The sequence below is a fragment of the Zalophus californianus genome, chromosome 6 (assembly GCF_009762305.2).
Source record: "Zalophus californianus isolate mZalCal1 chromosome 6, mZalCal1.pri.v2, whole genome shotgun sequence".
In the NCBI taxonomy this organism is placed as follows: domain Eukaryota; kingdom Metazoa; phylum Chordata; class Mammalia; order Carnivora; family Otariidae; genus Zalophus; species Zalophus californianus.
In genome coordinates, this window is record NC_045600.1 from 114,808,337 (window position 1) to 114,834,195 (window position 25,859).

Below are 25,859 nucleotides of genomic sequence, written 5' to 3' on the forward strand. Positions count from 1 at the left end.
CCATGATTCATTGTTTGAAAGCACGGAATTTAGAAAATCAATGGGCTTGGTTCTGGGACAGCCCGGAGGGCAATAGGAAGCAGAGTCCCTGTCCTTAAAGAGACAGCAAGACAAACAGCCAGTGGAAATACAGCACAGAAGCAGCAGTTTAAAAAATGCTTGGGGCATATGAGAGGGAGAGTAATTGACTCATTCCTGAGTGTGTCCTAGAGGGCCAGGGATCACCAAGGAGCTTCTCCAGGAACAAAGGAGCTGACAGCAGCCGCACTCACTATTTGCTACCTAAGTTGTTTACACCAAACCCCATCTCCTTGTGCTTTGGTGGATCCACCCTTTCCAGTCAAGTTTGCCTCAGTCCCAGCACTGCCAAGTCCCCTCCCCGAGAAGACTGTGCCAACATTGCATCTCCCAACCCACCTCCCAATCCATGTGTTTTGCAGGGCCTCAGTCCTGGTGGTGGTGGAGGGCCTTGCAAGTCCTAGGTGCACCTTGTTAAAATTGCGTACCCCACCTGTGGACCAAACACTGGGCAAAACACACAAAGAGAGCTTCTCTAGACAACTAGACCGAAGGAAAAAGTGGCCAGGACACAATAGTGGGATGCATGCAACACACACAGGAGACACCCTTTGAAGTACCAGGTTCTGGTAAACAGAGGATACTGCACTGCACGGCACTACAGGCCCTCTTCTTCATAAGGCCATTACTTTCAAGAGCAGGAGACATAGCTGACTTTCCTATCACACAGAAACAGACACAGAACATTAGACAAAATGAGAGGAATATGTCCCAAACGAAAGAAGAGGACAAAACCACAGCAAGAGACCTAAGCTAAATGGATATAAGTAATATGCCTGATAGAGAATTTAAAGTAATGATCATAAAGATACTCGCTGTACTTGAGAAAAGAGTGGAGAACATCAGGGAGACCCTTAACAAAGAGATAAAAAAGAATCAGAGATGAAAAGCACAATAAATGAAATTAAAAATACACCAGATGGAATAAATTGCAGGCTAGAAAAGGCAGAGGAATGAACTAATGATCTGGAAGACAGAGTAATGGAAATTCATCATGTTGAGCAGATAAGAGAAAAAAATACACAAATGAGAACAGACTTAGGGAACTCAGTGACTGCATCAAGTGTAACAACATTTGCATTATAGGGATCCCAAGAGAAGAAGAGAGATACAAGGGGACAGAAAACTTATTTGAAGAAATAATACCTGAAAACTTCCCTAATCTGGGGAAGTAAAGAGATATCTAGATCCAGGAGGCAGAGAAATTCCCCCCAGCAAAATCAACCCAAGGAGGTTTACACCAAGGCATACAGTAATTAAAATGTAAAAAAGTAATGATGAAAATTGAAAATTTTTTAAAAGCAACAAGAGAAAAGAAGACAGTTATATACAAGGGAAACCCCATAAGGCTCTAAGTGGATTTTTCAGCAGAAACTTTGTAGGCCAGAAGAAAGTGGCATGATACATTCAAAATATTGAAAGGAAAAAATCTGCAGCCAAGAATACACTATCCAGCAAGGCTATCATTGAGAATAGAAGGAGAGATAAAGACTTTCTCAAACAAAAGATAAAGGAGTTCATGACCACTAAATCAGCCCTACAAGAAATGTTAAAGGGGAATCTTTGAGTGGAAAGGAAAGGCTATAAGTAAGAATAAGAAAGGTAGGAAATACAAAGGTAGTAAAAATAAGTATACCTGTAAAAATCATTCAAAAGATTCATAAAACAAAAGAATGTAAAATATGATATCATATAACTAACATGGGGGAGGGAAAAGAGAAAAGACTGGTTTCACACTTAGGCAACCATCAACTTAATATAGACTGCTATATGCAGAAGATGTTATATAAAAACTTAATGGTAATGACAAATCAAAAACCAAACACAGATACACAAAGAAGAAAGAGAAAGGGACCTAAGTATATCACTAAAGAAAGCCAGCCAACTGTGAAAGAGAGCAAGAGAAGAAAGGATCAGAGAAGAACTACAAAAACAATCACAAAACAAGTACCAAAATGACAATAAATACAGATCTATCAATAATTACTATGAGTGTAAATGGATTAACTCCTCCAATCAAAACACACAGGATGACAGAACGGATAAAAAACAAGACCCACCTGCACACTGCCTACAAGGGACTCGTTTCAGACCTAAAGACACATACACATTGAAAAGGAGGGGACAGAGGAACATTTATCATGCAAATGGATGTCAAAAGAAAGCTGGGGTAGCAATACTGATAAGGGACAAAACAGACTTTAAAACAAAGACTGTAATAAGAGACAAAGAAGGACATACATATAATTATTAAGGGGACAGTCCAACAAGAAGGTATAACAATTGTAATTCTTATGCACCCAACATGAGAGTACCCAAGTACATAAAACAGTTAATAACAAACATAAAGGAACCAATCAATAGTAATATAATAAGGGTAGGGGACATCAACACCCCACTTACATCAATGGACAGATCATCCAAAGAGAAAATCAACAAGGAAACAGTGGCTTTGAATGGCACACTAGACCAGATGGATATAACACATATATTCAAACATTCCATGTGAAAACAGCAGAATAAAAATTCTTCTGAAGTACACATGGAATATTCTCCAGAACAGATCACATATTAAGTCACAAAACAAATCTCAACAAATTCAAAAATATCCAAGTCATACCATGCATCTTTTCTGACCACAATTCTATGAAACTAGAAATCAACCATAAGAAAAAATCTAGAAGAGCACAAATGGAGGCTAACTAACATGCTACTAAATCATGAATGGGTCAACTAAGAATCAAAGAAGAAATAAAAAATTACATGGAGAGAAATGAAAATGAAAACAGGATGCTCCAAAATCTTTGGAATGTAGGAAAAGCAGTTCTAAGGAAGTTTATAGCAATACAAGCCTATCCCAAGAAAAAAGAAAAATCTCAAATAAACAACTTAACCTTATACCTAAAGGATCTACAGAAAGAACAACAAACAAAACCTAAAACCAGAAGGAAGGAAATAATAAAGATTAGAGCAGAAATAAATGATATAGAAACCAAAAAGACAATAGAACATATCATTGAAACCAGAAGCTGGTTCTTTTTGAAAAGATCAACAAAATTGATAAACCTCTGCCAGCCTCAAAAAAAGAGAGCACTCAAATAAACAAAATCACAAAGGAAAAAGGAGAAATAATAACCAATAACATAGAAATATAAATGATTGTAAGAGAATATTATGACAAATTATATGCCAATAAATTACACAAACTTAAAAGAAATGGATAAATTCCTAGAAACATATAACCTACCAAAACTGAAGCAGAAATAGAAAATTTAAACAGACTGATTACCAGGAATGAAATTGAATCAGTAATAAAAAACCTCCCAACAAACAAAAGTCCAGGACCAGACAGTTTCATAGGGGAATTCTATTAAACATTTAAAGAAAAGTTAATACCTACTCTTCTCAAACTTTTCCAAAAAACAGAAGAGGAAGGAAAACTTCCAAATTCATTCTGTGAGGTGAGCATTACCCTGATACCAAAATCAGATAAAGACACCACAAAAAAGGAAAACTAGAGGCCAGTATCTCTGATAAACACAGATGCAGAAATCCTGAACAAAATACTAGCAAACTGAATCCAACAATATGTTAAATCATTCACCACTGGGGCACCTGGGTGGCTCAGTCGTTAAGCATCTGCCTTCAGCTCAGGTCATGATCCTGTGGTCCTGGGATCGAACCCTGCATCGGGCTCCCTGCTCAGTAGGAAGCCTGTTTCTCCCTCTCCCACTCCCCCTGCTTGTGTTCCCTCTCTCGCTGTCTCTGTCAAATAAATAAAATCTTAAAAAAAAAAAATCATTCACCACAATCAAGTGGAATTTATTCCCAGGATGTAAGAGTGGTTCAATTTTCACAAATCAATCAATGTGATACATTGCATCAATAAGAGAAAGAATAGGGGCGCTTGGCCTGGCTCAGTTGGTAGAGCATGTGACTCTTGATCTTGGGATTGTGAGTTCGAGCCCCACATTGGATGTAGAGATTACTTAAAAATAAAATCTTAAGGAAAAATAAGAGAAAGAATAAAAAACATGATCATTTCAATAGATGCAGAAAAAGCATTTGATAAAGTACAATATCCACTTATGATACAAACTCTCAACATAACAGGTTTACAGGGAATATACCTCAATGTAATAAAGGCCTTATATGAAAAATCCACACTTAACATCTTACTCAATTGGGAAAAACAGAGCTTTCAACACTTTTATTCAACACTGTGCTGGAAGTCTTGGCCACAGCAATCAGACTAGAGAAAGAAATAAAAGTCATCCAAATTGGTGAGGAAGAAGTAAAACATTTACAATTTGCAGATGATATAATAATATATATATAGAAAATGCTAAAGACTCCAACAACAACAAAAATACTAGAACTGACAAATGAATTCAATGAAGTCACAGGATACAAAATCAATATATGGAACTCTGTTGCATTTCTATACACTAATGATGAAGCAGCAGAAGAGAAATCAAGAAAAACAATCCCATTTACAACTGTACCCAAAATAATAAGATACATAGGAATAAACTTAACCAAAGAGGTGAAAGGCCTATACTCTGAAAAGTATAAAACAGTGAAGAAAGAAATTGAAGTTGATACAAAGAAATGGAAAGACATTCCATGCTCATGGATTGGAAGAACAAATATTGTTAAAATGTCTATACTACCCAAAGCAATCTACACATACAATGCAATCCCTATCAAAATACCACCAGCATTCTTCACAGAACTAGAACAAACAATGCTAAAATTTGTATAGAATCACAAAAGACCCCAAATAGCCAAAGCAATCTTAAAAAACAAAAACAAAACTGGAGGTATCACAATTCCAGACTTCAAGTTATATTACAAAGCTATTGTAATCAAAACAGTATGGTACTGGCACAAAAACAGACACATGGATCAATGGAACAGAATAGAAAGCCCAGAAATAAACCCACAATTATATGTTCAATTACTCTTCTACAAAGAGGCAAGAATATGCAATGGGAAAAAGACAGTCTTTTCAACAAATGGTCTTGGGAAAACTGGACAACTACATGCAAAGAAATGAAAATGGACCACTTTCCTACACCACACACAAAAATAAATTCCAAAATGGGTTAAGGACCTAAATATGTGACCTGAAAGCATAAAAATCCTAGAAGAGAAAACAACAGGCAGTAATTTTTCTGACATTGGTCACAGTAACATCCTTCTAGATATGTCTCCTGAAGCAAGGGAAACAAAAGCAAAAATAAACTATTGGGACTACATCAAAATAAAAAGCTTCTGCACAGTGAAGAAAACAATCAACAAAACTAAAAGACAACTTATTCAATAGGAGAAGATATTTGCAAATGACATATCTGACAAAGGGTTAGTATCCAAAATATATAAAGATCTAATACAACTCAACACCAAAAGCCCCAAATAATCTAATTAAAACATGAGCAGAAGACATGAACAGACCTTTCTCCAAAGACATCCAGATGGCCAACAGACATATAAAAATTTGCTCAACATCATCATAAGTGAAATGTAAATCAAAACCACAATGAGATATCACCTGACATCTATCAGAATGGCTAAAATACAAAACTCAAGAAACAAGTGTTGGTGAGGATGCGGAGAAAAAGAACACTTGTGCACTGTTGGTGGGAATGCAAACTGAGCAGCCACCGTGGAAAACAATATGGACTTTCCTCTAAACATTAAAAATAGAACTACCCTGTGATCCAATAATCACACTACTGAGTATTAACCCAAAGAATGTGAAAACAGTAATTTGAAGGGATATATGCACCCCTATGTTTACTGCAGCATTATTGACAATAGCCAAACTATGGGAGTAGCCTAGTGTCCATCAATAGGTGAATGGATAAAGAAAATGTGGTATATATATACAATGGAGTATTATTCAGGTATAAAAAGAATGAAATCTTGCCATGTGCAACAACATGGATGGAACAGGACAGTATAATGCTAAGCAAAATAAGCCAGTCAGAGAAAGACAAATATATGATTTCATTCATGTGGAATTTAAGAAGCAAAGCAAAGAAGCAAAGGAAAGGAAAGAAAGAGAGAGAGAGAGGCCAACCCAGAGACAGACTCTTAACTATAGAGAACAAACTGATGGTTTGTTTGAGGGGAGGTGGTGGGGGGATGGATGAAATAGTTGAAGGGGATTAGGAGTGCACTTGATGAGCACTGAGTAATGTATGGAAGGCTGGGTCACTACATTGTACACCTGAAACTAATATAGCACTGTATGTTAAAATAAACACTGGAATTAAGATAAAATTGATCCATTCACATCTCCTGAGGGGGGAGAGGGGTAAGAAAGAAGCCAGCCCCCTAAAAATATCCAACCTACGGGATCAAAGATAAGAATTATATACAATCTCTCCTTAGAAAGTATGTAATCAAGAGAGGGGAATGAAATATTTGAAGTGTTGAGAGAAAAAAACCCCAACAGCCTAGATTTCTGTACCCTGTGATATCATCTTGCAAAAGTGAAGGAGAAATAAAGACTTTCACAGACAAAGAAAAATTGAAGGCATTTGTTTCCAGTAGACCTGCCTTGAAAGTAGTACTTGAAAGTGAAACAAACAAACAAACAAAGTTCTTCAGAAAGAAAAAAAAAACAATACCGGTCAGAAATTTGGACCCACATAAGGAAAGGAAGACCTCTGGAGAATGAATAATTGAGGGCAAAATAAAAATGTTTATTTTTCTTATTCTTAATTGATCTAACAGATAACAGCTTGTTTAAAGTAATAATACCAACAGTGTATTTGATTATGCATGCTTACACCCACATATACACACACACACATACACTCTTATGTGAAATAAATGACAGTAATGATACAAGGGATGGGAGAGAAGAATTAGGAGTATTTTGCTATTATATGGTACTTGAACTACCCATGAATGTAGCAGTGTTATTTGAAAGTGGACTTGGGAGTAGTTTTAAATGCATATTGCAACTCTAGGGCAACAACTTAAAAAAGTAAAAATAGAAAGAGAATTGATATGGTAAGAAGAGAGAGAAAATGGAATCATATAAAATGCTCATTTAAAACCACCAAAGGCAGAAAAAGTGTAGAAGACAAAAAAAAAAAAAAAGGAACAAAGAACAATGGCAACAAATAGAAACCAGTAACAAATATGATAAATATTAATCCAACTATATCAATTATCACCTTACATGTAAATGTTCTAAATACACCAATTAAAAGACAGAGATGGTCAGAATGAAAGAGTGATGAAACACAAGTTTCAACTACATGTTATCTATAAAGAACCCACTTTAAATATAAAGACACATATACATTAAAAGTGAAGGAATGGGAAATGATACTACATCAATTAAAAGAAAGCAAGAGTAGCTATATTAATTTCAGACAGAGCAGACTTCAGAGCAAAGAAAGTCATCAGGAATAAAGAGGGGCATTACATAATGCCAGGGGGCAATACTCAAGGAAGACATAATAATTTTTAATGTTTATATGTCTAACTACAGAGGGTCAAACATGTGAAGCAAAAACTGATCGAAGTGTAAGGAGAAACAGATGAATCCACAATTATAGTTGGAGACTTTAAAACCCCTCTAACAGAAATAGACATTTCAAGAAGATAGAAAATCAGTAAGGTCATAGTTGAACTCAACAGTACCACCAATCAACTGGATATAATTGATATCTGTAGGACTACTTCATCTAACAATGGTAGATTACACATTTTTCTCAACATGGCACATTCACCAAGATAGACCAAATTCTGGGCCATAAAACATACCTTAAATTTAAAAGACTAAAAATCATATAATGTCTACTTTCAGACCACAATGAAATAAACCCAGAAATTAGTAACAGAAAGAAGGCTGGAAAATCCTAAAATACTTGGAAATTAAACAACACACTTATAAGTAACACATGAGTCAAAGAAGAAACAAAGAGAAATTTAAAAATATTTTGAATTAAAAGAAAATGAAAATAGAACTTGTGAAAATTTGTGGGATGCAGCAAAAGCAGTGCTTAGAAGTAAATTTACAGCACTGAATGCATATACTAGAAAAGAAGAAAGATCTAAAATCAATAATCTAAGCTTCCACTCTAGGAGACTGGAAAAAGAAGAGCATATTAATTCCAAAGTAAGCAGGAGATAAGATATAATAAAAATTAGAGCAGAAATCAGTAAAATTGAAAATGGGAAATCAATCAAGAAAATCTACAAAACCAAAAGGTGGTTCTTTGAAAAGATCAATAACATTGTTAAGCCTCTGGCCAGGCTAAGAATAAAAAAGACACAAATTACCAATGTCAGAAATGAAAAGGGGACACTACTACAGATCTCATGGGCATTAGAAGGATAATAAAGGAATACGATGGACAACTTTATGCCCACAAATTTGATAACCAAGATGAAATGGACCAATTCTTTGAAAGATACAATCTGCTCAAACTCACAAAGTAAGAAATAGATTATCTGAAGAGGTCTATATCTAATAAGTAAATTGAATCAGTAATTAATAACCTTCCAAACCAGAAAGCACCAGACCCAGATGGGTTTACTGGTGAATTCTACCAAACATTTAAGGAAGAAACTATACTAATCCCCTACAACCTCTTTCAGAGAACAGAAGCAGAGGGAATACTTCCTAATTCATTCTGTGAGGCCAGCATTATCCTAATAACCAAAGACATCAAACACAAAAAAATATAGACCAATATTTCTCATGAACATAGAGGTAAAAATCCTCAACAGAATATTAGCAAATTGAAGCAAACTACATATGAAAAGAATTATATACCATGACCAAGTGAGATTTATCCCGGGTATGTAATGCTGGTTCAACATTCAAAAATTAATGCAGTCCATCACATCAAAAGGATAAAGAAGAACCACCACATGATCAGATACAGAAAAAGCATTTGATAAAATCCAACACCCATTCATGCTAAAAATTCTCAGCAAACTAAGAATAGAAGAGAACTTCTTCAACTTGATAAAGAACATCTACAAGAAACCTAGAGCTAACATCATATTCATGATGAGAAACTTGAAGCTTCTCCTCTAAGATCAGGGAAAAGGCAAAGATGTCCATCCCCCACCCCAAAAGCTTTCCAACATCATAGTGGAAGTCTTAGCTAATGTAATAAGATATGAAAAGGAAATAAAAGGTATACAGATTGGGAAGGAAGAAATAACTCTGTTCACAGATGACATGGCTGTCTATGTAGAAAATCTGAACAAACTGACAAAAACCCCTGAAACTAATAAGCAGGTATAGCAAGGCTGCAGGATACAAGGTTAATATATAAAAGTTAACTACTTCTGGGGTGCCTGGCTGGTTCAACTGGTTAAGCGTCTGACTCTTGGTTTTGGCTCAGGTCATGATCTTAGTGTTGTGAGATCGAGCCCCATGTTGGATCCATGCTTAGCTTGGAGTCTGCTCTCTCCCTCTCTTTCTGCCTCTCCCCCAGCTCATGCATGTTCTCTCTCTCTCAATAAATAAATAAAATATTTTTTAAAAAGTTAACTGCAGGGCACCTGGGTGGTTCAGATGGTTAAGCATCTGCCTTTGGACCAGGTCATTATCTCCAGGTCCTGGGATTGAGTCCCACATCGGGCTCCTGGCTCAGTGGGGAGTCTGCTTCTCCCTCTCCCTCTTCCCCTGCTCATGCTCTCTCTCTGTATCTCTCTGTCTCAAATGAATAAATAAAATCTTGAAAAAAGTTAACTGCTTTGCTATATACCAGCAATGAACAAGTGGGATTTCAAATTAAAAACACATTACCATTTATATTAGCATCCCCCAAAATGAAATACTTAGGTATGAATCTAACAAAATATCTGTAAGTCCTATATGAGAAAAACTATAAAACCCTGATGAAAGAAATCAAAGAAGTAATAAATAAGTGGAGAAATATTCTAAGTTAATGAACAGGAAGACTCAATATTGTCAAGATGCCAGTTCTTCCCAGCTTGATCTATGGATTCAACTCAATTCCAATAAAAATCCCAGCAAGTTATTTCATGGATATAAAAAAGCTGATTCTAAAGTTTATATGGAGAGGCAAAAGACCCAGAATAGCCAACTCAATACTGAAGGAGAACAAAGTTGTGAGACCAACATTACCTAACTTAAAGATTTTCTATTAAGTTACAATAATCAAGATAACGTGGTACTGGTAAAACATCACTGGAATAGAAAGAATAGAGAACCCAGAAATAAACCCGTATAAATACATTCAACCCATTTCTGACAAAGGAGCAAAGGCAATACAATGAAGCAAAGACTGTCTCTTAACAAATGGTGGTGGAAAAACCAGACATGCCAAAAAAAGAAAAAAGAAAGAAAAAAAAAAGAATCTAGACACAGACCTTATACCCTTCATGAAAATTAACTGAAAATGGATCAGAGGGGCACCTGGGTGGCTCAGTTGGTTAAATGTCTGCTTTCAGCTCAGGTCATGATCCCAGGGTCCTGGGCTCTCTGCTCAGTGGAGAGCCTGCTTCTCCCTCTCCCTCTGCCTGCCACTCCCCCTGCTTGTGCTCTCTCTCTCTCTGTCAAATAAATAAATACAATCTTTTTAAAAAATGGATCAGAGACCTAAATGTAAAGTGCAGAACTACAAAATTTGTATAGGATAACATAGGAGAAAATCCAGATGACCTTGGGTATGACAGAATAACAAAGGCACGATCCATGAAAGAAAGAACTGATAAACTGGACTTCATTATAATGAAAAACTGTTCTTCTGAAAAAGACAACGTCAAGAGAATGAGAAGACAAGCAGACAAGCCACAGATTTTGAGGAAGTATTTGCAGAAGCCGCATCTGACAAAAAATGTTATCAAAAATGTACAAAGAACTCTTCAATCTTAACAGTAAGAAATAAAGAACTCATTTAAAAAATGGGCAAAAGACTTGAACAGACTCCTCACCATAGAAGATATACAGATGGCAAGTATCCATATGAAAAGATGTTCAATATCACATGTCATTAAGGAATTGAAAATTAAAACAACAATGAGGGGCGCCTGGGTGGCTCAGTCGTTAAGCGTCTGCCTTCGGCTCAGGTCATGATCCCAGGGTCCTAGGATCGAGCCCCGCATTGGGTTCCCTGCTCAGCAGGAAGCCTGCTTCTCCCTCTCCCACTCCCCTGCTTGTGTTCCCTCTCTCGCTGTGTCTCTGTCAAAAAATAAATAAAATCTTAAAAAAAAATAAAACGAGATACCAACATATAGCTATTAAAATGGTTAAAATCCATAACACCGATAACACCAAATGCTGATGTGGAGTTAGAACAACAACTCTATTCACTGCTGGTGGGAATGAATGCAAAAATGATATAGCCACTATGGAAGACAGTTTGGTAGTTTCATAAAAACTATATTCTTACCAACAATTGAGTTGCTTGGTATTTACCCAAAGGAACTGAAAACGTACATCTGCTAAAAACCTGCACATGAATGTCTATGGCAGCTTTATTCATAACATTAAAATTTGGATGCAACTATGTCTTTCAGTTGGTGAGTGGATAAACAAACTGTAGTACATCCAGATAATGGATTGTTATTCAGTGCTAAAAATAAATGAGTTATCAAGACATGAAAAGACATGGAGTAAACTTAAATGACTATTACTAAGTGAAAGATGTCAATCTAAAAAGGCTACATGTTATATGACTCCATCCATATGACATCCAGATTAGGCAAAATATGGAAACAGTAAAAAGATGAGTGACTGCCAGATTAGAGGGGAGGTGGGGGTGAATAGACAGAACACAAAGATTTTTAGGGTAGTGAAAGTACTTTGCACAATACTCCAACTGTGGATACATATCTTACATTTGTCAAATCCCATAGAAGGTACAACACCAAGAGTGAACCCTGATGTAAACTAGGGTTTTGGGTGATGATTATGTCAATTAAGTTCACTGATTGTAACAAATGTATGATGTTGTTTGGAGATGTAGACAGTGGAGGAGATTGTGGCATGTGTGAGGACAGGGAATATGTGGGAATTCTTTGTACTTTCTGATTGCTTTTGTCATGAACCTAAAACTGCTATAAAATATAAAGTTTATTAATTAAAAAGTACCATAAATATTATATATTTAATATGTTATAATTATACAATTTATAATAAGATAGTCCTGTTATAAACATGCTTAAGAATAAATACAACTGATTTTGATATGCATGCAATTTAACCAGAGTAGGTGAAAGTACAAAGACTTACTAGAGAATAGTCTACCAGCTGTGAACATTAAGCTATGAGCAGTCAGCAGGCTGTAGGCATTAATCAATATGTTTTACAGAGGGAATGAGAACACTGGCTAATCCCATCAGGCAGTTAACTGGGGTTCAGTTAAGTGAAATTCAGTTAAGAACTCTTTCACTGTAGGTTTTGATATGGTAGATGAGAAGAAAAAAGATAATTACTTTCTTGGGTGGGGTAGTTAGTATGGGGGAGATAACTGGAATATACATATAAAGCTTAGGGTTACTTCAAGAGAAGGGCATAATGAGGTGTGTGTCTGGCTGGGGGTTAAGTGGCGGTGTGCAGAAAATATGGCTCTCTATTCTTAAAATGCAGAGCCTAGGCTCGTGTAAGTATAAATATTATTAATTTATATATATACATTTTTAAGATTTATTTTTTTTTTAGAGAAAGAGTGAGAACAGAGGGAGAGGGAGAACCTTCAGCAGACTCCCGGTTGAGTGTGGAGATGGATCTCAAGACCCTGAGACTGACCTGAGCCAAAATCAACAGTTGGATGCTTAATCGACTGAGCCACCCAGCTGCTCCTATTATTAATTTTTAAAAATTTTGGTAAGGTAGTGTAGGAATTATTTTTTTAAAAATTTAAAAAAGATTTTATTTATTTGTCAGAGAGAGAGGGGGGGCAGGGGCACAAACAAGGGGAAGCAGCAGGCAGCAGGAGAAGCAGGCTCCTTGCTCAGCAGGGAGCCCGATGCAGGACTTGATCACAGGACCCTGGGATCATGACCTTAGCCGAAGGCAGATGCTTAACTGACTTGAGCCACCCAGGAGTCCTGGTAGTGTAGGAATTAAACAATAAAGAAATGGATTCATTCACTCAACAAATATTTATTGAGTATCTAACATTCTAGGCCCTTCCTATGTACTGGGATACAAGTAGTGATCAAACAGGCCAAAATCCCTGCCCTCACACAGCTCACAGGACACTGGAACAGATAGATAAAAAACAAGATTAAAAACAAGTAAAATGAATAATGTCACACAGTGATGAGTACTAAGAAAAAACAGAGCCAGTAAAGAAGCCAGGAAGAGTTCAAGGGAAGAGGGTGTCTGGAATTTTAAATAGAGGCCAGGAAAGACTTCCCTGAGGCCTGAAGGAGATGCAGGAGAGAGCGATGCATGTCTGTGAGGATAGAGTGGCCAGGGTGGGGCGACCATCCAGTGCAAAGGAGGATACTGAATGTGACCGAAGGAGGCAAATGTGGCTGGACAGAAATAGGGGCAAAAACAGTAGATGAGGTCTGAGAGCTGACCAGGGACCAGACAGCATAGGGCTTTGTAAATCATAGTAAGGACTCTGGCTTCTTACTCTGAGATGAGAAGCCACTAGAGGTTTTGAGTAAATAAGACACGCTATCTAACATTTTTATAGGCCCACTCTGGCTGCTGTTTTGAGAAAAGAATGAAGAGTAGAGAGGGTCAAGGGCGGATTTGGAAATCTACTGCAATCCATCTGAAAGATGATGGTGGCTTGGATCCCAGTGGCAGTAGTAGAGGTGGTGAGAAGTGCTTAGATTCTTGATTTGAAGGTAGAACCAATTTCTCAGCTCAAAGTAACTGAAAAAAAAATTAGGAATAAAATCTATAAGCTGTGGCCTGCATATGTTTCAACTGTAGACTCATAACCTGTTTAGTGATAAAGGGTAGGGGCTATACTAGCAATATACTGCTTGCAATTTTTGTGAAGTTAAATATTATACAGTGTTTTTTGGGGCCACAAAGGACATAATCCAGCCTCATTTAATGCAAATGCGTGTAGAGTTTATATTTCACCAAAATATTTCTTGAGCACCTTTACTGTGTGACTAAGATTGTGCTTGGTGTCAAATGGTACATAGGTTTGCTTTATAGAATTTTACAGTCTCTTATGGTCCTTGGTCTAGAGAAACTATTCTCAAAACAACAAGAAATGGGGAGAAGAGGCCAGAATTAGAAACAAACATAAATCTTCCATCTCTGTCTGTGATTTTTTTGAAGTAAAAGTTTTGCAAACTTTTGAGTCAGATATTTTCTTTTAAAAACATGGAAGTATTAGATCATCAAAAGAAACCGAACACTGTTTAGATTTCCTTCTAGACAGTTTGATTACTGTATGTGAATTGTCCCCCCACAATGGAACCTTGATGGAGAACTGTTTTCATTAGGACACAATATGTGTTGTGAGAAAAAAGAAAACCCCAAACATCTAGAAATAGTTTCATATCGGGTGTAAAGCGCAGCAATAACACAGGGAAAATACCTCTTCCAAAGCAAGAATCTGTCATTTTACAAGCAGGGTGTTGCCTTTTGAGTTCACAGTCCACCTATCTGGTTTTTTCATGGTGGATGGTGGGTCCCAAGTGGCCCTTCCTACACAGGCTATCCAAGCACTGCTTTTATTATTAGTAAACAAGGAGATAACTGCCTAAGTAAGACAACTTCTGGCCCAGTACCGGAACTAAGAGTTCAAGTAATCCAATAAAACTTGGCATTACTTTCTCTGGGTAGAGTACTTTGCCAAACAATTTCCTGGGACACTTGGGTACTATGAAACAGTAAAAAGGTGGGTGTGTATGAGGTGGGGGGAGGAGGGGTGGGAGGAAGGTGGGGAAGAGGAACACCACAATGGGCATACTCCTGGTAGGAGGCCATATGATACACAAAAAGGTGTTTTCAACAACACGCAATGTTATAATCTAATTTTACATTTGGAAAACCAAAGCAATCAAGTATACAAAATACAGAAAGTTAATGTTCTTGTTTGGTGAAGACACATATTTTTTCACTTACTTCTTGGTGATTGTCATGGAGGGTATACTAGAATAGAGGAATTTTATGTTTATCAAGAGGGGAAATGAGTTTTAAACGAGTCTGAAATCAGTTTTAAAGCTGAAAAATAAGGTCTTTCACAGTTTATTACATGTAACTATGATATGCATTGAAGACACAGAGTTAAATAAGATTGACAAGAAATTCTTGTCCTTTTACAGTTCATTGACGTAGTGGGGGACAGATGGATAAATAGTAAAAAAATGTAAAGGTTGTAGCTGATATGTGTAAAGATATTTATTTAAATCTAAGAGAAAAACAGGGAAGAGACAGATGAATTGAACAGATGGAGTGACCAGCTAACTGCTCATTATCATAATAAATTCACAGATGCTCTGGAGATCTGAAGGCAGCAGAAAATACCAGCTAAGTAAATGCCTGGGATGGAACACTTAGCACAGGGTACTCACATGTTTGGAATCCAGTTTCATATCAGGGAGGTAGGGAGGGTTCCTTTCTTGCTCTAAAACAAAATGGTTCAAGCCTAGAATCTGAGGAAAGCAATATATGAGAGAGCAGAAGAAACAAAAGTCCCTAGTATTTTGACCCAAACAAAAACTTAGTAGTTAACAGTTCTAGAGGAAAGGTCCTTATTGGTTCAAGGAACAGTGCTCCTCTATTTTCTTATATTTTACACTGTTCTCTTCAGCTCAAACCTGCAGCTGCGAAACAAGACTGCAAAGAAGAGATGGAAAGAATGTTCCTTTCTATTACAGGCAACAACTCCCAAACCTTTTACCCTTTCAAAGCCGATGAATACTAAAAGATGACCTGTTTTGAGAAGGAAAATTGGAGATCATTTATAAAAACTATAGTGTAAAAAAAAAGGAAAGAGACTCCATCAAAGTGTTCTTCATTTTAAACAACTCACAAATTAAATTCTCTTCCTAGGAAGAATTCCTAAAAGAAAAACAGAGAGCTTTGGGTAGTAGGGAACTTTTCTTCAGCCAAAAGTTGAAGACAAAAAACAAAACAAAACCAAACCCCAAAACATTTTAGTTGCAGGGGGCCAAGCAGTAATAGCAGTAATAGTCTTCATTACTTTGAACAGTAAAATGAAATTCAGTTTTCCCCACAAAACAAGACATAATTGTAATGTGCTTAATAGAACAGTTTCAACTAAAAAGGAGAAAATTTAAAACAGAATTATATTTCTATATTTTGATTTTAAATCTTAAATCTTCACAATGCTCAGGGCTTCAGAAAGTAAATCAAATGGTCCCCAAATTCAACTTTGACATATTTAATGCTCCAGAAGTACAGTTTCCTAGGAACATTGTTCCTTTAAATACCCTACCCAATATGCTAAGGCTTTGCCCTTCATACACAGAACCTCTAGGCTCTCACCCACCCAGGCAATTCTGACCAAGTGTTTGGATGTTATCGTCCTGTGTTATTATAAGCTACTCATTTCATTTCCTTTTTTTTTTTTAAGATTTTATTTATTTATTTGTCAAAGAAAAGAGAGAGCACACGCAGGGGGAGCGGCAGGCAGAGGGAGAGGGAGAAGCAGGCTCCCCGCTGAGCAGGGAGCCCGATTCGATTTGAGGCTTGATCCCAGGACCCTGGGATCATGACCTGGGCCGAAGGCAGACACTTAACCAATTGAGCCACCTAGGCGCCCCTCGTTTCCTTTGTTTTTAGGTGAAAAAAGGGAAGCAAACTGAGGATTTCAAAAGGGACGGGGGTGGGAGGATGGGGTAGCTGGGTGATGGGTATCAAGGAGGGCATGTGTTGTGATGAGCACTGGGTGTAATACACAACTAATGAATCGTTGGATACTACATCAAAAACTAATGATGTACTATATAGGGGCTAACTGAACATAATGAAAAAATACCCCACATTATCAGGTGTCTGGGTGGCTCAGTTGGTTAACTGTCTACTTTGGGCTCAGGTCATGATCTCGGGGTCCTGGGACCAAGCTCCGCATCGGGCTCCTTGCTCAGTGGGGAGTCTGCTTCTCCCTTTCCCTCTACCCTCTCCCCCCACACCCTGCTTGTGCTTGCTCTCTCTTAAATAAATACATAAATAAAATTCTTTAAAAAAAATAAAACCACATTATCTGTAACTCTAATTGAGGAGTAACCAGACTAATTAAATCATCTCAAAGATTCTTGGTATGTATTCACTAAAATCTGACAAATCTGTATTTCCAGAGTTGCCTATTGCTGTGCAAAGACTCACTTGTCTAGTAAGGCAGGACTAGGTCTCAGGGGGTAAGAATGTGCAGAATGATTTATTTTGCTCTTCTTTCTGCATTAAATGCACCCACTTGTGTTAGTGCAAGTTACTTCTGTCAAGAACAGAAATCCACAGGATCACCAAGAAGACGCATTATATGATTATCTGCTTTCAATACCTTCATATGTAAAATGGGGCTAATACCTTCTCCATTTAACCCAAAAAGATGTGGTGAAGATCAAATAAATATTTCTTTACATGCTCTACAAACAATAAAAGAATGTGAAAGCTCTTTTTGCCAATCATGTTACAAAGTTTTCAAAGAAGTATATATGAGAAAGTATACTATACAGACTATAATTATATTAAAAGGCCATATACAAATGAAAAAAAGATTGGAAGGAAACACACCAAAATGCTCAAAGTAATTATGTTAGGGTGGTGGGATTACGAGTAATTACTTTCTACCTTTTGTTTTAACTCCCCGACATCCAGTCATACGGTTATGTTACTTTAAAGAAAGAGGAAAGTGCCATCAAGAATCATAGGCTTCTTAAACTTCAATTTAATTTCACACACAATACACGAATACAGTTTCTTTTTAAAGTTTGACTACACATAAAGCTAAAATTCTCTTTGACCTGATTCTTCCCACTCCCCTCTCCAGAAAATATACCATTAGAGGAGTTAACAGCTTATTGCTGAAAGGAGCCTTCAAGAGAATTTCTAGTGATATATTCATTCTCTCTCTCGCTCAAATCAGAATTAGCCCTACAGGGCAGAGAAGAGTAAACATGTCTAGCAGGAAGAGCACGAGGGCACAGTTTATGAACTTAGCGTTTTATATTAAAAAATTCATTTAAATTCTGCATTTAATTTTATAGAACAGTGTTTAACACATGAATGTTTGAAACTCCAGGAGACGAGGGGAAGGCATCTTGTACTCTTAAAACAATAATACCTTTCCTTATGAGTGCAATACCACATAGCACAGATTAGGTTCACCTTCCTGGCAGATAACGGACACATTCTGATACCGAGAAAAAGAAGTGTTGTGACTTTCTAGTGCTTCTCTACTATACAGCAGTATAATGAGAAATTCTACTATTGGCTAGAAATGTATGGTTAACTCAATTTATACTCTGTTATTTTTCCAGATAAAATTACATGACAATACACTGTAATTATCATACAAAAATCCCATTTAATTATGGGAAAATAGTCCATGACCATGAGTTTAATATAGCTTGGCATTTCCCTAAAAGGTTTAATTCTGAAAATTACAATACATCCGAGGTTGATCAATGTATATTCTTATGTCACTGGGAGAAAAAGTAAGAAGCTTTTTATAAATAAGTTATCATTTTACTTCTTGCTAATTTATCTTGAGATCTACTTCAAGCAGAATATACTTAATCCATTCCACTGTCATCTCTTTCCCTTCAGACTCCAAATCGAGTTAGATGGAAAAGCTCATCATTACAGTGTTTTTCCACAGAAGCATCTTCTCTGGAGGCATTTATTCTTATTACAAAGTCTCTCCAAATATCTAATTTGGTTCTGGGTGTTTAGTAACATTAGCATATTTAAAAGACAAAATTGATAACTTAAAATCAAGATGTGCCAATGTGAACTATGAGGAAATTCTATAACAAGTTCCCTCACAATTTTGGGGCAGGGGGAACCAAAGCACCTCAAATATTTGAGAAAGGATTTTGTGCCACATAATATAATCCTTTTGCTCAGGCAGGCAACCTGAGGTAGCAGAAAGAGCTCTGGAGTCAGGGAGTCTGGCTCTGAGTTCAGGCTATGACACCAAGTAACTGGTCTTCTGGATAGCTAAACTCCTCCAGCCCCAGTTCCTTCATCGGCTAATGAAGGACAAATGAATTCAAATTTGTTCGTCACACAATGACAGAACACCATGAGATAGTACATTCATTATTCATTAAATGATATGAATTAAAAACAATTTTATAAATTAGCAGAAAATAGGAATATATTAAAAATTCAATATAAAATCACAACAATGAACATGTATGTACATACACAAACACAAAGTTCTGGAAGCACAGTATGTATTTCTGAATTCTTCTATTAGTATTTTTTGCTGTCTGGAAGTGAGTCATGGTTAAACCGAAGGCCCTGAAATCAGACTGCCTGGATTCAAATGCCATCTTTTATTTTCACCTATGGAAGTTGGGCAAGTTAATTATCTCTGAACCTGTTCTCTCATCTGTCAATGAGGATAATAATAGTACCTACTATAGAAGTTACTTGAAGAATTAAGCCATGTAAAGCAGGTAGTATGATATCTATCACATAGTAAGGGCCCAACAACAACAATAACAGTAATAGTAGCAAGCACTTATTGAGTGTTTACTATGTAACAGGTACTATTCTAAGAGTTTTACATGTATTACCCCATTTAATCATCACAACTACCACCAGGTAGATACTATCATTAGCCCTTATTTTATAGTGAACTATCCACAGAGAAAATAAGTAATGTAACCAAGTTAACTGTGGTAGTCACTATAGCTACTCACAAATATTTTTAGTTTTCCTTTCAGGAACACAGTAAGATTACACCATGGAACTCAGAGGGTCAACTCATAGTAGCAAGAGTCCAAAAGCTATTTTCCATGTTCCTCTCCTCCATTACAGTGACTGTGGTATATCAATGGAGTTTATGTCCTTGCCTAACTGACCAAAAATAGCATAGCCCCCTGTTAACCCAGTTTGGACAAGTAGCATGAGTGAGAAAAAAAGTCACTGAGATCCTGTAGTGGTTTGGTTATCATAGCAATAACCAAGTCTATCTTGATAGTAAATTTCAGATTTGGTATCATAATTATCTACTTATTTGCAGCTAATGCTGAAAGTTTAAGATTTAAATTATGGGAGAAAATAATAAAATTCTATGCATTTTTTTTGATGTGTGAATCAATGAAAGTTTGCCATTATCTAATTTAGCATCAGAATTTAAGAATTATTGGTCAAAATGTCTTCATAATCTTGGGCTAGGCAAAGACTTTTTAAAGAGGAAGCAAAAAGCACTAACCAGAGAAGAGAAAAATGATGAATTAGAGTTCACCAAAGTTAAGAATATCTGTTCATCAAAGACTATGTTAAGAGTGAAAAAGTAAGCCACAGACTGGGAAATAATATTTGTAACACATATATCCCCTAAAGACTCATATTCAGAATGTATAAAGAACTCCTACAAATAAGTGACCCATTTTTTTCCCAAAGGGAATAAAAATAAGGCAAGTGCTTCATAAAAGAGACCATCCGAATGATTAACAACCATAGAAAAAGACATACTACAACATATTCACCAAAATGGCTAAAATAAAAGACTGACAATACACAGTGCTGACAAGCATGAGAAGAAACTGAAATTCTCATATGTTGTTAGTGGGAATTTAAATGTGCCCAATCACTCTGGAAAACTGTTTGGCAACAACTGCTAAAATAAACCTATCCTATGAACCAGCAACTGCATTCCTAGTAATAAATCTTAGAGAAATGAGTGCTGATGTTCACGAAAAGACATGTGATAAGGATGTGCATAGCCCCATTATTAAAAACAGCCTCCAGCAGGGAGTCTGCTTCTCCCTCTGACCCTCTTCCCTCTCGTGCTCTCTCTCCCTCAAATAAATAAGTGAGAAATCTTAAAAAAAAAAAGGGCGCCTGGGTGGCTCAGTTGGTTAAGTGACTGCCTTCGGCTCAGGTCATGATCCTGGAGTCCCGGGATCGAGTCCTGCATCGGGCTCCCTGCTCAGCAGGGAGTCTGCTTCTCCCTCTAACCCTCTTCCCTCTCATGCTCTCTATCTCTCATTCTCTCTCTCTCAAATAAATAAATAAGAAATCTTTAAAAAAAAAATAAAAACAGACTCAAAATGGAACCAACCTATGTTTTCATCAACAGTGGCAAGGTACATTATGACGTATTCCTACAATGAAATCAGTGAAACACTTGCACAGATTGAACTACTGCTACATGCAACATGGATGAACCTCACAGACAGAATGATGTCAGAAGAAGCCAGACCCAGAGAGTAAATATTCCATGAATCCATTTACATGATGTTTAAGTAAAGGTAAAACTACTCTTTGGGGGAAGAAATCAGCATAGCAGTTATCTGCGGTAGGGGGAGAGAAGGTACTGACTGGAGAAAATTATCCTGAAGTGCTGGAAATATTTGCAGATATATATGCACAAATTCATTGACTTGTTCACTGAAGATGTGTGTACTTTCCTGTAAATACCACAGTTTTAAAAAGTTAAAAGAAAAAAGGAAGCACTGGTTTAGGTAAGAATTCCAGTACTGAAAGTTCCCACAAAGATCACGAGGTCCAACTATACATCCAAGGCTCGGGTCTCAACCTGAATGTTACTCTTGGGAATGTCTGAAAAGCTCTGATCATTAGATTTTTCTTTATAATGAACCCCAAACCTATTCCCAAGGAGCTTCTACCCTTGGGTTCTCATTCTACTCTTTTGGGGACAAATAGAACAAGTGTGCTCCCTCTTCTAAATCATATTCTCTCAGTTATCCCAAAACTAATCTGATGCCTGATGAGATTCCTTTCAGCTCTAAAAATTCTAGAATTCTATATTTTTATTAGTCCACATTTCTTTCATTTGCTCTTTCTCTACATCTCTTTCAAACCTTTACTTTACTCTTTCAACCAAAGTATTCTCAAGTTAAGCTTCAACCTGAGTAGATAACCAGCTGGTAAATGTAAATTTTATTTTATTTTTTATTTATTTTTTAAAAATATTTATTTACTTGAGAGAGCGAGAATGAGAGAGAGAGAGTACATGAGAGGGGGGAGGGTCAGAGGGAGAAGCAGGCTCCCCGCTGAGCAGGGAGCCTGACGCGGGACTCAATCTTGGGAGTCTGGGATCATGACTTCAGCCGAAGGCAGTCGCCCAACCAAGCCACCCAGGCGCCCACAAAATGTAAATTTTAAATGAAGGTCAATATTTACAGTATATAGCTGGCCACATCTGTATGCTAATGAGAGCAGGAAGAAGGAACATCTCTCAATGCTTAATACATTAGAATACCAGAGTTCCTTATGAAAGATACCTAGCTCACTTGGATTTGGAGAATGCTTACCATTAAATGTTAAGGCTGGGAAGATGAGAAGTGTATTTCTTAGACAAAGGATAAGTCAAGTCAATGGTGATTATTTTGGCCAGTACATACCAAATAAGGATGAATATATGGAAAACACTGGTTATGCCTAAAGTGATGAATCATAGTGTGCTTCATGAACAAACATAGAAGCATTTCTCTAACCTCAAAGAGCCAACTGAAGTATTCACGGAATTGTGTATTTTAAGGCATTCAAAAGTCTCTACAGAGTAAAGTTTAGGAGATAAACGTAAAACCAGAATGAGATTTTTCTCACACTCAAGATAATGTATGTTCTGGTAGTACTCAGGCATTCTGTTTAAAAAGCACAACACTAAATGTATGCCTGTATTATCATTTCATACCTATGATTGCCCTTTTACACTGCTACAACCTCATATTCTTACCATTTTGTCCTTTATTTAATGGACTAGAACAATAACCAGGACAGACTCAAGATTATCTATAAAGTCTGCAATATGAATTATGCAAAATGAAATGTATTCATTTCATGACTATGAGGAAGTTTTCATGTAGAATATAAAGTAAGAACAAGAAGGAAGGCCTACTAATAGTAATGCTTTATTGTAATCTGGGAGAGGAACTCTTTTTTTTTAAAATATTTTATTTATTTATTTGACAGAGGGAGAGAGAGAGAGCACAAGTAGGCAGAGACGCAGGCGGAGGGGGAAGGAGAAGCGACGCGGGGCTCGATCCCAGGACTCTGGGATCATGATCTGAGCTGAAGGCAGCCGCTTAACCAACTGAACCACCCGGGTGCCCCTGGGAGAGAAATTCTTGCATGGCTATGCTCTTCAAGACTAAAGGTGCCCTGAAATTGATGGTTTTATGGAGTTGGCAGAGAAATATGGATGGATTAAAAGCCTGAAGGCAGTAAAGGTCATCTATCAGACTGAACCAGGGAAATCCTAAACACATCTAAAGATTCTCATCAACAACAATGAACTGAAGGCTTAATCTGCACACTGCTCAATGATGTACTGAACTATAAAGGAGAAAGCTAAATGTGCCAGGGTATCTGACTGAGTTTAGCATTTGACATCAAACTCTCACCCTTTTTTTTTTTTAAGATTTTATTTATTTGAGAGAGAGTGAGAGAGAGAGAGAGCGTGAGTGGGGTGAAGGGCAGAGGGAGAAGCAGACTCCCTGCTGTACAAGGAGTCTGATACGGGGCTTGATCCCGGGACTCCAGGATCATGACCTGAGCTGAAGGCAGACGTTTAACTGACTGAGCCAACCAAGTGCCCCAAACTCTCACACTTTTCTGAACTCTTCTGGAACTGCTGACTTTATTCATCGAATGCTTGGCACTTAAACTCTATTATCAGTAATCTTCCTTTAATGTGCTATAGGCAATTCATACTTAACAGCTATAAAACTGAATCCATAATCTTTTCCTCAAAATCTTTTCTATCCCCCATGTTCTCCATGTCAGCTGAGAGTACTCTACTCTGTCACTAAGGCTAAAAACCTGGAGTCCTTTTCAGCATTTCCCCTGGTCTTCCTGCCACAATGAATCCTTCACCAAACCCAGCTGATTCTGTCCTTTCTTCTGTGTTCCTGTTAATTACTGTCTCAGTTAAAGCCTTTAGTTTTCTTGATCTGAGTACTCCCAACAGCCTCCTGCCTGCCTGTCCCTCCTGACTCCAACTTGTTTCCACACAACTACCAGTGATCATTCTAGAATAAAAATCTAATCATGCATATCATTCCTTTTTAAAGTCATTCAAGAGGGCACCTGAGTGGCTTAGTCGTTAAGCATCTGCCTTCAGCTCAGATCATGATCCCAGGGTCCTGGGATCGAGCCCCGCATTGGGCTCTGCTTGGCAGGAAGCCTGCTTCTCCCTCTCCCACTCCCCCTGCTTGTGTTCCCTCTTGCTGTGTCTCTCTCTGTCATATAAATAAATAAAATCTTAAAAAAAAAATAAAGTCATTCAAGAGGCTACCCACTGTCTTTAGGTATTTTTACTTTTTTCATTTTAAAATTCTGTTTGAAAGCATAAAAGTCATGCTTGTTTTGAGCCTTTAAAAAATGTTTTACAATAAGGATACATTATTATATCATTAGAATAAGCAGTAACACTTGGCCCCGTAATAGGGAATGATCACCTTAAGCCAGTTCTGGGATCAGGAAAAGGAACATTTAAACGAAATAGAATGTAAGTTTATAGGGTGCTTGGGTGGCTCAGTTGAGTGTCCGACTCTTGATTTTGATTTTGGCTCAGGTCATGATCTCTGGGTTGTAAGATCAAGACCCTCGTCAGGATCCCCACTCAGCGGAGAGTCGGCTTGAGGATTCTCTCCCTCTGCCCCTCTCCACACTTGCACTCTCTTCTTCTCTCTCTAAAATAAAAATAAATAAATATTTAAAAAAAGTTTAAATTAAAACAATGTATTAAAAACTATATCTTCCCTACACTGAATTTATATCTTTAGTACCCTGTCTTTGTTCTTGCATGAAATATCTTACAAATTTATCCCCTAGGTTATAAGATGCATCTGGCTTGCTAATAAGACTGTCACATAGAGCTGGTAAATATTCAGGAAAAAAAAATGCAGCCCTGACCTTCTTTTTAAGTAAATAAAAGAACAATAAACTATATCAAGTAGCTTGTGTCCAGGAAATAAACGTAATTATGAAAAGATAAGTGAGTATAAGATTTAAAGCTCCATGTACATCTTTAGTCTTCTACCTATGATGGAGTTTACTCTTAGTTTCTGAACTGGGAAGATTATTTTCCACAGTATCATATTTAAACACACAGTTCAGCTCTTCAGATTAACAAATTATTCAGATAGAGTAATTTCTAGTCTCTCCCATAACCCTTTTTATTACAGTATCTGTGTTCTTTCCTGCAATACATTTCTGTTGCTATCAACTCCAAAATCTCTTGAGAGCAAATGCCATTCAGTATTATTATACATGCATTACCAAGAAGGTAGGAGAAGCTGTTAAACCAACTGAGATCCCATGATGCCAGTTTAATTTCAATCTGCCTTCCAGGCTCCCAAAACATGTCAGCACTATTGTAGTAAAGTAGGTTTTAAGTTTTGGGTGATGTGATTTGCTTGAAAGACAAACAGCAGAGTGTAGAGCAGACTATTATAGGTTATAGCAAAGTAAGTTCAGATCTGTAGCTACAATTTATTTTTTTTATTCATATTTACTAAGTACTGAAACAATAAACATGAAGCCCAGCTAAGAGCTGAACACTCCAGGTTACACACATGCTCCTAAGAGGGCACAGTTTAAAAAAAAAAAAAAAGGAAGGATTTAAATAATAATTTAAGTGCTTAGGAGGAAAAAAGCTCTCACAATCATTATACTATAC

The 25,859-nt window shown here is 37.0% G+C and overlaps 1 protein-coding gene across 6 annotated transcripts in view; it reads right to left on the bottom strand.

Annotated features, from left to right (window-relative positions):
• HMG20A (high mobility group 20A) overlaps positions 1–25,859 on the bottom strand; it is a 77,267-nt gene that overhangs the window by 30,376 nt on the left and 21,032 nt on the right. For 2 of the 6 annotated variants that reach the window (XM_027570686.2, XM_027570684.2), the window contains one exon: positions 15,583–15,663. The exons of the other annotated variants lie outside the window; for them this stretch is intronic. The gene's annotated coding sequence lies outside the window, so the exon portion shown is untranslated. The remainder of the gene's footprint in view (positions 1–15,582; positions 15,664–25,859) is intronic. 6 annotated transcript variants of the gene reach the window in all.